Genomic DNA, 15,347 nt, shown 5'->3' on the forward strand with positions numbered 1-15,347 from the left:
AACATTAAATGATGCCCAGTTTTGCCCGTTAAGTATGGACAAGACGTGCTCCTTCTGCTTCTTCTTTGCTTCTGCCTCTATGGTGTCCTCAGTGACCTGAAGCAAAATGTCTTCATATATCTTTTTATATCGCTTTGATTTGGAATTGTAAATACACAAAATACCAGCCATCGCCAAGAGGATCAATGAGAGACCGGCCATCTGTAACAAAGAACAAAGAGATCAATTCAAGTCAGAGGTGTAACTGGAACCTTTAGGGCCCGGTGCAAGAAACCATGGAGGGCCCCCTGGACCCCCGGCTGGGGCCCTTCCCTTCAAGCCTGGGACTCTTCCCACTGATCCCGGGGCTCTTTACTCTCATTGCGGGGACTTTTATTACGGTCCCGCAGCAGGACCCTTTCACAAGTTCTGCAGTGGGCCCCCTTCCTGCCATCTTAGGGCCTCCCCACAGGGGTGGAATGCCAGGGCCCGGTTGCAAGTGTGACCTTTGCGATCCTGGAAGTTCACCCACTGGTGTCAGTAGTTTTTATTTTTTTGGTACTTTAATTGTATTATTTCTTATCATTTTATTTTATTTTTTTACAATGTCCGCAGCCCCTGCATAGGAGATGCAGGGGCTGCGGACATGGTACTGGAGATGCAGGGGCTGCAGGCATGGTACAGGAGATGCAGGGGCTGTGGGCATGGTACAGGAGATGCAGGTGCTGCGGGCATGGTACAGGAGATGCAGGGGTTGCAGGCATGGTACAGGAGATGCAGGGGCTGCGGACATGGTACAGGAGATGCAGGGGTACTGGACATGGTACAAGAGATGCAGGGGCTGCGGACATGGTACAGGAGATGAAGGGGCTGCGGGCATGGTACAGGAGATGCAGGGGCTGTGGGCATGGTACAGGAGATGCAGGTGCTGTGGGCATGGTACAGGAGATGCAGGGGTTGCAGGCATGGTACAGGAGATGCAGGGGCTCCGGACATGGTACAGGAGATGCAGGGGCACTGGACATGGTACAAGAGATGCAGGGGCTGCGGACATGGTACAGGAGATACAGGGGCACTGGACATGGTACAAGAGATGCAGGGGCTGCGGACATGGTACAGGAGATGCAGGGGCTGCAAGCATGGTACAGGAGATGCAGGGGCTGCCGGCATGGAACAGGAGATGCAGGGGCTGTGAGCATGGTACAACAGATGCAGGGGCTGCGGGCATGGTACAGGAGATGCAGGGGCTGCGGGCATGGTACAGGAGATGCAGGGGTTGTGGGCATGGTACAGCATAGAATAAAACAGAATAGAATTAAAAAGAGAAGAACAGAATATAATATAACAGAATAAAATAGAGCAGAATAGAAAGTAATAGAGTAGATATTATTAGATTAGAATACTATAAAACAGAATAGAATATAAAATAATATAATAAAATGGAATAAAATAGAAAAGAATAGAAAAAAAAAGAGTAAAATAGAATAAAACAGAATTGAATAGAACAGAATATAAACTTAAGGAATATAATATAAATTAATAGAATAGAAAAGAATAGAATAGAATCTAAAAGAGAAGAATAGAATAGAATATAACAGAATAGAATAAAATAGAATTGAGCAGAATAGAAAGGAATAGAGTAGAAATTATTAGATTAGAATAGAATAAAACCAAATAGAATAGAAAATTATAGAATAAAACAGAATAGAATCGAATAGAACAGAATAGAATTTACTAAAACATAATTGAATAGAATAGAATTTAAACTAAAGGAATGTAACAAAACAGTATAGCTAAAATATTTGGATAGAATAGAAAACAAAGGAACAGGATAGAGTAGAAAACAATAGAATAAAACAGAATTGAATAGAATAAAATATTTTCTAATCTATTCTGTTTTATTCTATTCTACTTTAGTATATTTTATTCTATTCTATTCCTTTGTTTTCTATTCTATTCTGTTTTATTTTATTCTATTCCGCAGCCAAAATAGGAATCATCATGTTATTTCACTTCTATATCTGACTGTATTTGTTGCAATATGTTTCTATTTCAAATTTGAATTAATTTTAAATTAGATTTGAAAATAACGAATATTAAAAAATGAAATTTTTAATTGAACAAAAGAAACAATGAAACAAAATGATTTTTCCCATCATGCACGTCTCCATCTCCTCAGAGGATTTTAGAAGTGAGAAGTATAATGCGATTCGGGGAATAATCGCACACAGTGCCGAGTCATTACTTTGTTCTTTAATTAGAGATTTCTATGAGCAGCGCAGCGGCTTTGTGGTTCGCACTTCTGCTTTACAACCGCAGGGTCATCGGCATGAATCCAAACCACAACTCATGTCTGCATGGAGATCCTCCCTGCGCCTGCGGGGGTTTCTTCCCACACTCCACACCAGGGATAGACCGATATGGTTTTTTCAGGGCCGATACCGATATTTTGGTCACAACGTATCGGTATCGGCCGATATTTTGTACGTTTAAAGTTTTGAAAAATAAAGACAATTCTTGACACAAATCTGGTACTGAACATGTTAATTTTTGTTTAATGCTTAATGGCTGGCTGGCTGGCACCCTGTGGTGGATGGCTGGCACCCTGTGGTGGATGGCTGGCACCCTGTGGTAGGTATCTGGCTGGCACAGGGGCTGTGGCTGGCTGGCTGGTACAGTGCCTGTGGCTGGCTGGTACAGGGCATGTGGCTGGCTGGCTGGCACCTTGTCTGTGGGTGGGTGGCTGGCTGGCACCCTGTGGTGGCTGGCTGGCTGGCACAGGGGCTGTGGCAGGCAGGCTGGTACAGTGCCTGTGGCTGGCTGGCTGGCACCTTGTCTGTGGGTGGTTGGCTGGCTGGCACCCTGTGGTGGCTGGCTGGCTGGCACAGGGGCTGTGGCAGGCAGGCTGGTACAGTGCCTGTGGCTGGCTGGCAGGCACCTTGTCTGTGGGTGGGTGGCTGTCTGGCACCCTGTGGTGGGTGGGTGGCTGGCACAGGGGCTGTGGATCTGGGTGGCTGGCTGGCACCGGGCTGCTGTGGGTGGGTCTATGGCTGTGATACACTCCCGCGAGACAAGTCCCGACTCCAGACGAGGCTGTCCAAAGCGAGGGAGGCGGCATAAGAAGGCAGAATGACGTCACAAAAATATCGGCAATATCGGCCAGTCCCGGGGCCTGTATGTCTAGGGGGTGCTTTCTAACGGTGGGGGGTGGGCTTGTGAAATCAATACAGAGACCTGCGTTCCTAAATGGGAGGATCACAGGAGCTCTGTGCTGATAGCTGAGAGAACAACGGTCTGCTGTGTTTACAACAGCAGATGGCCGTTCTCTCTCCACAGGGAGCAATCGCGGGTGCACGGTGGCAACCCCGTGGATTGGCTTTACCGCTGGCAAGTGGGCAACCCCAGGATTTGCTCCCACAAACTGCCGTACAATTATACGATTCGCGGGAACCTGCCGACCTGCCGTCGTATATAGGTTGAGGCTGGTCGGCAAGTGGTTCATTTTTAATTGTTTTCTTAACCACTTGCCGACCGCTCACATTGAGCCTACTGCGGCAAAGTGGCTCGTTATCGTCCAGCGACGTAGGTCTACGTCGTTGGACTCCTCCCCTTGTGGGCGGCGCGTGCGTGCCGCCGGAGGCTCGCTCCCGCTGTATTCAGTCACAGCGGGAGTCGGGCCGGAGGAGGAGAGGCAGCGGTCGCCGTCTCTCTCTTCCCTGATCATTGGGGAAAGAGTGAGAAAATCCGCCTGCTTGTGTAAACAAAGCGGGCGGATCTCCCCTGTGTCACACAACCCCCTCCCCCCACACACGTCAGTAAGCATGAGGCACACATTTAACCCCTTGATCACCAACAGTGTTAACCCCTTCCCTGCCAGTGTCATTATTACAGTAAGAGTGCATATTTTTAGCACTGATTACTGTAGTAATGTCACTGGTACCCTCAAAAGTGTAAAAAATGTCAGTTAGGGGTCCGATCTGTCTGCCGCAATGTCGCAGTCCCGCAAAAAAAATTAAGTCTCTTCAAAGTCGCACTAAAGTCGCGCTAAAAAGTCGCTCCTTCATGGGGCGACTTTCGCTTCGCGGTAGTGTGAACGGCTCTAAGGGTAACTCCATTTTCATGGGGAAAAAAAATAGCAAATAAAGGAAAAACAATATAGCGTCTATAATTGTGACACAAATCATATTGTGATTGAATGTTATCAAAAAACCCCTTTCCCTTTTCAATCTGCAGCTGTTGTAATTCTCTGAAAATGCAATATGGCCGCCTGGAGCTGTTCTGTACACAGAATGTATACTGACCACACCCCCAGAAACATCATTTCCTGCTTGTGTGATTGGCTCACCAATTTTTCCCACAAGTCTGCACTAAGATACAAGTCAGATTTCTGGCATCCCCTGCAACAAAAATGTCATTTTTGGTGAGATCCTCCCAATAGGAACACATCTAAAGGGATGCAGCTGATAGATAATTATGAAACCACTCCCATTTGACCCACTCAGCACAGAGGAACAAACAATGATTTCTTCAGAATAACAAAAGGGTAGAAATCTGCAACAAAGTTTGTTAAAATCCCTACAATGTACAGAGATCACCCAGAGGGGAATGTTTTTTTCTTAATAAAAGTGGAGTTACTCTTTAAAGGTGGTGAACTTATTTCCAAGGATGTTCTTTGAGATGTGAATGAAACACAATTACAGGGAGGGATTGTGGACATTGCAACAATGTATTTATTATTTGTAGCGCATTTTAGATGAAGTGATTAGTGGAGTGTTTTTTGATCCTTTGCCTTGTATTGTTTAACCACTTCAGCCCTGAAAGGTTTTACCCCCTTAATGTCCAGGCCATTTTTTCGTGATTCGGCACTGCGTTACTTTAACGGACAATTGCGTGGTCGTGCGACGCTGTACCCAAATAACAATTGATGTCCTTTTTTTTCCCCCACAAACAGAGCTTTCTTTTGGTGGTATTTGATCACCTCCGCGGTTTTTAGATTTTGCGCTATAAACAAAAAAAGAGCGACAATTTTGAAAAATAATGCAATATTTTTTACTTTCGGCTATAAAACATTCCCAATAAAAAAAATTTAAAAAAATCAAATGTTTTTTTTCCATAAAAAAAAAATCAAAATTTTTTAACAGTTTAGGCTAATTTGTATTCTCCTACATATTTTTGGTAAAAAAAAAAAAAAAAAATCCCACAAAGCGTATAATAATTGGTTTACGCAAAAGTTATAGCGTTTACAAACTACAGGATAGATTTTTGGACTTTTTATTTACTTATTTATTTTTTACTAGTAATGGCGGCGATCAGCGATTGGGACAGCGACATTGTGGCGGATATATCGGACCCCTAACTGACATTTTTGGGGACCAGTGACATTAATAGAGTAATCAGTGTTAAATAATATACACTGTCACTGTATAAATGACACTGGCAGGGAAGGGGTTAACACTGGGAGTGATCAAGGGTAGGGATGATCGAACTTTTGAAAAGTTCGGTTCGACCAGAACACCCGAACTTCACGAAAGTTCGGTTCGGATTTCAGAACCCCATTGAAATCAATGGGACCCGAACTTCTGTAATCAAAAAACACCATTTTTAAGCCCTAAAACCCAATAAATGCCCCTAAAAAGTGCCTAGGGTTCTGGGTCATGCCCCAGGGACTATTAATCACACAAAAAAAAGTTCTTAAAAATTGTCATTTTTGATAAAAAAAGCCAATTATTGAAAAATTAAAAAAAAAAAAAAAAGAGATTTTTTTGATTTTTACTTTGGATTTAGTATCTGGGGGGTCTAAAAGGTGTGCATGTGAAGTTTCAGCTCTGTAGCATGTCCAGAACCATGAAAAAAAAAAGATAATTTTTCAGTAGAACAGGGATGTGGTTCGGGAGCCTCCTTTAACTTTAACACCTATATGATCTTTTTTTCTGGTTCTGGACATGCTACAGAGCTGAAACTTCACAGGTACACCTTTTAGACCCCCCAGACACAAAATCACACAAAAAAAAGTTCTTAAAAATTGTCATTTTTGATAAAAAAGCCAATTATTGAAAAATTAAAAAAAAAAAAAAAAAAAGAGATTTTTTGATTTTTACTTTGGATTTAGTATCTGGGGGGGTCTAAAAGGTGTGCATGTGAAGTTTCAGGTCTGTAGCATGTCCAGAACCCCCCAAAAATTAGCATTTTCTTATAATTTTTATTAGAACAGGAATACGGCTTCTCTACGGCGCTTTTTCTTGCATTTATCGGGCATTTTTGGAGGCAGGCATGACTTTTTTTGGATTTAGTGTCTGGGGGGTCTAAAAAGTGTACCTGTGAAGTTTCAGCTCTGTAGCATGTCCAGAACCAGAAAAAAAGATAATTTTTCAGTAGAGCAGGGATGGTGGGACCCCTCTTTTACACTTATATGATCTTTTTTTGGGGTTCTGGACATGCTACAGAGCTGAAACTTCACAGGTACACCTTTTAGACCCCCCAGACACAAAATCACACAAAAAAAGTTCTTAAAAATTGTCATTTTTGATAAAAAAAGCCAATTATTGAAAAATTAAAAAAAAAAAAAAAAAAGAGATTTTTTTTATTTTTACTTTGGATTTAGTATCTGGGGGGTCTAAAAGGTGTGCATGTGAAGTTTCAGCTCTGTAGCATGTCCAGAACCAGAAAAAAAAAGATCGTTTGTATTAGAAAACTTTAAGCACAGGAATATGGCTTCTCTGCTGTAACACCTTGCCGGTTTAATAGCAGGCATTTTTTTGGGTTCTTTGCAGTCAGGAAAAACATCTGAACTTGTGTATAGTAGTACTGTGCACAAGTTCTGATGTTTTGCCTGCCTCCAAAATTCCCCAAAAAATGCCAGCAAAAACACACCTGGGCATTTTTTTTTTGACGCTAGCGTTTTTTTTTGGCATTTTTTGGGGTTCTTTTGAGGCAGGCAAAACATCTGAACATGTGTATAGGGGGGATATATAGACATATATGTCTGAATATATACCCCTAGACATATATAGGTGTGATAGTAGCAGAAATAAATGCTTGCGCTAATGAAATCATTTACAGTAATATATTTCTGCTACTATCACACCTATATATGTCTCGGGGTATATATTCAGACATATATGCCTATATATACACCCTATACACATGTTCAGATGTTTTGCCTGCCTCAAAAGAACCCCAAAAAATGCCAAAAAAAACGCTAGCGTCAAAAAAAAAATGCCCAGGTGTGTTTTTGCTGGCATTTTTTGGGGATTTTGGAGGCAGGCAAAACATCAGAACTTGTGCACAGTACCACTATACACAAGTTCAGATGTTTTTCCTGACTGCAAAGAACCCAAAAAAATGCCTGCTATTAAACCGGCAAGGTGTTACAGCAGAGAAGCCATATTCCTGTGCTTAAAGTTTTCTAATACAAACGATCTTTTTTTTCTGGTTCTGGACATGCTACAGACCTGAAACTTCACATGCACACCTTTTAGACCCCCCAGATACTAAATCCAAAGTAAAAATCAAAAAATCTCTTTTTTTTTTTTTTTTTTAATTTTTCAATAATTGGCTTTTTTATCAAAAATGACAATTTTTAAGAACTTTTTTTGTGTGATTTTGTGTCTGGGGGGTCTAAAAGGTGTACCTGTGAAGTTTCAGCTCTGTAGCATGTCCAGAACCCCAAAAAAAGATCATATAAGTGTAAAAGAGGGGTCCCACCATCCCTGCTCTACTGAAAAATTATCTTTTTTTCTGGTTCTGGACATGCTACAGAGCTGAAACTTCACAGGTACACTTTTTAGACCCCCCAGACACTAAATCCAAAAAAAGTCATGCCTGCCTCCAAAAATGCCCGATAAATGCAAGAAAAAGCGCCGTAGAGAAGCCGTATTCCTGTTCTAATAAAAATTATAAGAAAATGCTAATTTTTGGGGGGTTCTGGACATGCTACAGAGCTGAAACTTCACATGTACACTTTTTAGACCCCCCAGATACTAAATCCAAAAAAAAAATCTCTTTTTTTTTTTTTTTTTTTTTTTTTTAATTTTTCAATAATTGGCTTTTTTATCAAAAATGACAATTTTTAAGAACTTTTTTTTGTGTGATTTTGTGTCTGGGGGGTCTAAAAGGTGTACCTGTGAAGTTTCAGCTCTGTAGCATGTCCAGAACCATAAAAAAAAAGATCGTTTGTATTAGAAAACTTTAAGCACAGGAATATGGCTTCTCTGCTGTAACACCTTGCCGGTTTAATAGCAGGCATTTTTTTGGGTTCTTTGCAGTCAGGAAAAACATCTGAACTTGTGTATAGTGGTACTGTGCACAAGTTCTGATGTTTTGCCTGCCTCCAAAACCCCCCAAAAAATGCCAGCAAAAACACACCTGGGCATTTTTTTTTTGACGCTAGCGTTTTTTTTGGCATTTTTTGGGGTTCTTTTGAGGCAGGCAAAACATCTGAACTTGTGTATAGTGGTACTGTGCACAAGTTCTGATGTTTTGCCTGCCTCCAAAACCCCCCAAAAAATGCCAGCAAAAACACACCTGGGCATTTTTTTTTTGACGCTAGCTTTTTTTTGGCATTTTTTGGGGTTCTTTTGAGGCAGGCAAAACATCTGAACTTGTGTATAGTGGTACTGTGCACAAGTTCTGATGTTTTGCCTGCCTCCAAAACCCCCCAAAAAATGCCAGCAAAAACACACCTGGGCATTTTTTTTTTTGACACTAGCGTTTTTTTGGCATTTTTTGGGGTTCTTTTGAGGCAGGCAAAACATCTGAACATGTGTATAGGGGGTATATATAGGCATATATGTCTGAATATATACCCCTAGACATATATAGGTGTGATAGTAGCAGAAATATATTACTGTAAATGATTTCATTAGCGCAAGCATTTATTTCTGCTACTATCACACCTATATATGTCTAGGGGTATATATTCAGACATATATGTCTATATATCCCCCCTATACACATGTTCAGATGTCATGTCTGACATCAAACATGTCCTCAAAAAAGCACTGGCAGTGGCAGCCCCTGCAGCATTAAAAAATGCTTGCTGGTGAGAAGCCACATTCCTGTCCCGAAGCAGAGAAATGATCATTTCTCTATAGCGGTCACCCTGCTATGGAGGGGTTTTGTCACCCTTCCATAGCAGTCACTGTCAGTTAACCCTACACTACCCTACGGTCCCCTGACACTTAACACTTTCCCTACAGAAACTAAATTTTTGAAGCTAACTTAAGTGTAAAGGAGCACTCTAACTACACTAGATATCCCTTTCCTCACACTAAAAATAGCTAAATGACACTTTTAAAGTAAAATTAACAGAACTGCTTCCACTCTCTTCCATGTCCAGTATAACAATGCTGGGAATATGGCGGGGGCGATCTTATATACTGGGGGGCGTATTCACTAATGATTGGTCTAGGGACCCCCTAGTCACTCCAATCACATTCCTAGCATTCTTCTGCCCCCTCAATTGGCTTTTGCTAATGGTTCTGGTCCAATCACGGGCTTTTAAAGCCCATTTCCTGAAGCATTGCATTTTGGGCGGTTCTGGTTGCCGAATTCCGAACTTTTTGGGCAAAAAGTTCTAAATTCGGCCGAACCTCGAACACCCAATGTTCGGGCCGAACCGATGGTGGACCCGAACCGTTCGATCATCCCTAATCAAGGGGTTAAGTGTATGCCTACTTGTGCCTACTGACTGTGTGGGGGGATGGGTTGGACAGAGGCAGGGAGAGATCGGTCAGCTTAGCTTGTTTACATAAGCAGGCGGCTCTTCTGTCACTGTAGCGGAAGATTGCGGGAGGCCGGCGTCGATCGCCTCCGCTCCTCCCGCGAGCTGCCTCCTGCTGTGTCTAATCAAAGCGGGAGTGAGGCTCCAGCGGCGCGCGCGTGCACATAACCACGTAGATCTACATGATTATGCGCAGCCGAAATTTGTAACAGTTACCAGTTTAGAGTTGCAGAGGAGGTCTTTTTTTAGAATTATTGCTCTCGCTCTGGCGATCGCGGTGGTACCTCATAGATATACGTGATTATGCGCAGCCGAGCCGCCTTGGCGCGGTAAATCTGCCTGGGGCGGTCGGCAAATGGTTAAAAATCTCCATAGGCGACGCCTTAAAAATTTGTAACAGTTACCAGTTTAGAGTTGCAGAGGAGGTCTTTTTTTAAAATTATTGTTCTCGCTCTGGCGATCGCGGTGGTACTTCATAGATATACATGGACATCCGCAAAAAAAATTTTCCAGGGGGGGGGGGCATCATTTTAAGGTCAGCCATGCGCCGCCCCTTTTCAACAATGTAATGAGAGGGGGATGAGGGCCTAGTCATTATCAAATATCCACGTGACGTCAGTATGTGCTGTGATGTCACGTGCCGTGCACCTCTGTGCAAGGGGCGACAAATCTCCTCAATTTCCTTGCCCCGGGCTCCCCCTCTCTTGAAATGATAGCACCGGGGCCTGGGGCTGAGGACCTGATACAAAAGCAAAGTTGACCTACTCTGTTTTGGGTCCGTGCAGGCGGCGCATGCATCCACGTGACGTCAGTACGTGCTGTGACGTCACGCGTCATGTCTGTGTACACAGGCCACAAATCTCCTCAATTTCCTTGCCCCGGGCTCCCCCTCTCTTGAAATGATAGCACCGGGGCCTGGGGCTGAGGACAGTGGTCGGCATGGCTGCTGATGTCAGACACCGCAACTCGCAAATATTTACTTTTAAAGGGGAAAAATAAGCCGCTCTTTTCCAGTTTTCAGAGCGCTGATCGCTGCTCACATGACCCGCCACCTTTCTCCTCCTCTCCTCCCTACTGACGTCAGTGGGGAATCCTCAGCCCCACCCACTGCAGACAGCTGTCAGACAGGGAGAGAGAGGAGAGAGCTGGCAGGTCACGTGAATGGCGATCGGCGCTCTGAAAACTGGCAAAGAATGGCTTATTTTTTTAAAACACAGACACAGGGGCACACGGGATTATTAAACAGACCAAACAGGATAGTATAAAGTGGCTTAACAACCACTTTAAAGGGGTAGTTTAGAATCCGGAGGGGGGGACACCCATGTAGATATATGTGATTATGCGCAACTGAGCCGCCCTGCCGCAGTATATCTGCATGGGGCAGTCGGCAAGTGGTTAAAGCGGAGTTCCGGGCACAAAATCGGTATTTTTTTTTTGTGCCCCTCTGCTAGCTACACATAACCTGAAAAGGAATTGGATAGTTATTTTTTTTTTTTTTTGTACACTCACCTTGTAATCGAAGATCGTAAATACTCACCTCAGGGTACTTCCTCCTCCAGCGCCGCGGCTCACCCCGTCACTTCCTGCCTCGCGATGATTCCTGGGAGCTGAACGTCATCGCTCCCAGGAATCAATGCGACGGCACCGGCCCCGCACGTCACTTCCGGGCGACGCCGCATTCCCCTGCTAAACAGCTTCTGGGCATGCCCAGAAGCTGTTTAGGAATGCGGCGCCGCACCGGAAGTGACGAGAGGGGCCGGTGCGGCGCATTCTGGGAGAAGAAGATGCGGAAGAAGACACCGAAGAGGACCGCGCCGGCTTCAGCTGCCCACAAGAGAGATGGAAACGCTGTGGAAGAAATTTTCAAAGTAAGTATTTCTTCTTGCAGGTAAGTGCGAACCGGGACAGATCAGAGGCTATCCATTGTGGAATGTGCTAGCCCTGACTGTCCCGGGGGTATGTTCATCAAAAAATGAGATCTGTGCCCGGAACTCCGCTTTAAGAAGAATAAAAGTAGAAGGTAAGACAATTTTACCTGAGATGCCTGTACAACAGGAAAGCTGGTTAGCTTTGGACAGTCCGGTAGAGGATCTGTACAGTTGTTGGCTATTGCATATCCCGACTTCCACAGACAATCCAAGTATCTTCCGTCCGTCAATACAATTATGACCCAAAAGAAAACAGCTTTATAGTCATTAAAACAAGCCATACACGTGTCCCCACAACTCTGAGAGCTTGGTTCGGTTTCCACATCATCTCCTCTCCTCAAAGACACGCTTTCTTGCCCATCTCCTCCATTCTCTGGATTATGAACTTCTGTACTTGTATTATCTTCTTTCTTCTTACAGCACATCCCTGAGGAGCTAAAATAGTGCGACACAAGCAGCACAATCCCAGCTGGTATGAATATAAACACCAAACTGTACCCAATACCCAGTCGATGATCATTCTTGGGGCACACGAACTCCATGTCCATGATTTTTTCCAAAAGCAAAAGGATCAGAGCGAGAACGGAGGTTTGAACGATGTTAAAATTTTTGTTGATGAAGGTGGCAAGGTTCTGCATTTTACCTTTTCCAGGGAGACACATTGCGAGCGTTGGGTTGGGATGCACACCATGTGAAGATTAAACTCTAAAAGAAGCGTGAGAATCTGTTCACTTCTGCAAAGTTTAATTTCTCTTCTTTGTTGTAATAACTCTATAGGACCAGAATTGGGATGAGAAAAAAGGAAGTGGAGGACTATGTAACCACCCACAAAGATGAATAGAAAATTATCTGTACAGCTGCTGTCCCCTGCACCTTATAAAATGCACAATGCTAATCTCTTGTTTTTGTTGGAGATACAACAGCTTTCAGTTTAGCAGATTAACCGCAGTTCACAAATAGGACACTAGATGTCACTAATGCTCAGTGATATGCTATGCATTTTCTATGATGTGTTGTAATTTCCTGTACACTGTACTGAACTTGTTGGTTATTTCTTCCTGTCTGTTGTTCTTATTACAATGAGGTGACATCTTTGATTTCGGTGTTATGTTCCAATAAAGAAGCCAGTTCCTGTTTACTCCACAATGTCTGATCTAAATGGACTCCGCTGCACCCATTGATCACACTCTGCAACAGTTTTGTCTTATCCAGGGTTTCTTAACCAGGATTCCTCCTGAGGATGCTAGGGATTCCTCCTGAGGTTGCTATGGATTCCTCCTGAGGTTGCTAGGGATTCCTCCTGAGGTTGCTAGGGATTCCTCCTGAGGTTTTTAGGGGTTCCTTGAGAGATGGGCAATTTCTGCCTCTCAGATAAGTTCCCAATGACACCATTGTTCCTTTTAGCTACTGTAGCACTACTCCCTTGGGAGCTGCTTGAAGCAGATTCCCCTGGGTTACCCATAGCAACACCTTGTAAATTCCTACTACTTTAAGTGCTTGACTCAGTCAGAAAACAGTCCAGGGGATTTTTTTTTTTTTAACTACTGTGTAAACAGGACATGAAAAAATAAAAGGTCCATTTATACTAGCCGGTGGATCCTCTTTTGCACATTATGGCTTGTACATTGCTACAGTAGCTCACAAAAGTAAGTACACCCCTCACATTTTTTTGTAAATATTTTATTCTATCTTTTCATGTGACAAAACTGAAGAAATGACACTTTGCTACAATGTAAAGTAGTGAGTGTACAGCTTGTATAACAGTGTAAATTTGCTGGCCCCTCAAAATAACTCAACACACAGCCATTAATGTCTAAACCGCTGGCAACAAAGGTGAGTACACCCCTAAGTGACAATGTCCAAATTGGGCTCAAAGTGTCAATATTTTGAGGTGGCCACCATTATTTTCCAGCACTGCCTTAACCCTCTTGGGCATGGAGTTCATCAGAGCTTCACAGTTTGCCACTGGCATTCTCTTCCCCTCCTCCATGATGATATCACGGAGCTGGTGGATGTTAGAGACCTTGCGCTCCTCCACCTTCTGTTTGAGAATGCCCCACAGATGCTCAATAGGGTTTAGGTCTGGAGACATGCTTGGCCAGTCCATCACCTTTACCCTCAGCTTCTTTAGCAAGGCATTGGTCATCTTGTAGGTGTGTTTGGGGTCATTATGTTGGAATATTGCCCTGTGGCCCAGTCTCTGAAGGGAGGGGATCATGCTCTGCTTCAGTATGTCACAGTACATGTTGACATTCATGGTTCCCTCAATGAACTGTAGCTCCCCAGTGCTGGCAGCACTCATGCAGCCCCAGACCATGACACTCCCACCACCATGCTTGACTGTAGGCAAGACACACTTGTCTTTGTACTCAACTGGTTGCCGCTAGTTGACACCATCTGAACCAAATAAGTTTAGCGTGGTCTCAGACCACAGGAGATGGTTCCAGTAATCCATGTTCTTAGTCTGCTTGTCTTCAGCAAACTGTTTGCGGGCTTTTCTTGTGCATCATCTTGTGGGTCTGAGCACTGACAGGCCGAACCCCCCCTACCCCTTCAACCTCTGCAGCAATGCTGGCAGCACAAATATGTCTTATTTCCCAGAGGCAACCCCTGGATATGACGCTGAGCACGTGCACTCAACTTCTTTGGTTGACCATGGCGAGGCCTGTTCTGAGTAGAACCTGCCCTGTTAAACCGTTGTATGGTCTTGGCCACCGTGCTGCAGCTCAGTTTCAGGGTCTTGGCAATCTTCTTGTAGCCTAGTCCATCTTTATGTAGAGCAACAATTCTTTTTTTCCGATCCTCAGAAGAGAGTTCTTTGCCACGGAGGTGCCATGTTGAACTTCCAGTGATCAGTATGAGAGAGTGAGAGCGATAACACCAAATTTAACACACCTGCTCCCCATTCACACCTGAGACCTTGTAACACTAACGAGTCACATGACTCCGGGGAGGGAAAATGGCTAATTGGGCCCAATTTAGACATTTTCACTTAGGGATGTACTCACTTTTGTTGCCAGCATTAATGGCTGTGTGTTGAGTTATTTTGAGGGGACAGCAAATTTACACTGTTATACAAGCTGTACACTCACTACTTTACATTGTAGCAAAGTGTCATTTCTTCAGTGTTGTCACATGAAAAGATAGAATAAAATATTTACAAAAATGTGAGGGGTGTACTTACTTTTGTGAGATACTGTATATATCCCATAGCTGGGAACACAGATACAGTTTAGAGACCACACTTACCAGAAGTGCCCTGATGTGGCAATGTGACTTTAGCTTAAAAATATATTCAACACAGACCTGTTTTTTTAACCCGAGTAGCTGAAGCAGCTTGGTTATGTTTTTTGCTGGCTGACAAAGCTCCTACTACTACCTTTTTTAAAATGTTACAACTACCACACCCACTGCTACAAATGCCAAATGCTCTTACTCCTACCCTTTCTATGCTACCATTACACCTCCTGCTTCTCTTACTATTGTATAATAACTGAATTTTACAGCAAATACCAGCTTTACTGTTTCACCACACATACAGTGTGTATAAGGAAGACGTCATCTCTGACGAAATTTGTCGGATCAGTGTGCTGACGTCAACCTTCGCCTACCTGGAAGGAACGGTTTGGTGTTTTTTCCTTATGCCTTGCATAATTATTACTCTGTAAGTGTTACTTTACTATTTATATATTAAATCCTTACTGTTTTACGCTATGGAG

Source organism: Pelophylax lessonae (genome assembly GCF_965119305.1).
Source record: "Pelophylax lessonae genome assembly, chromosome: 8".
Classification (NCBI taxonomy): domain Eukaryota; kingdom Metazoa; phylum Chordata; class Amphibia; order Anura; family Ranidae; genus Pelophylax; species Pelophylax lessonae.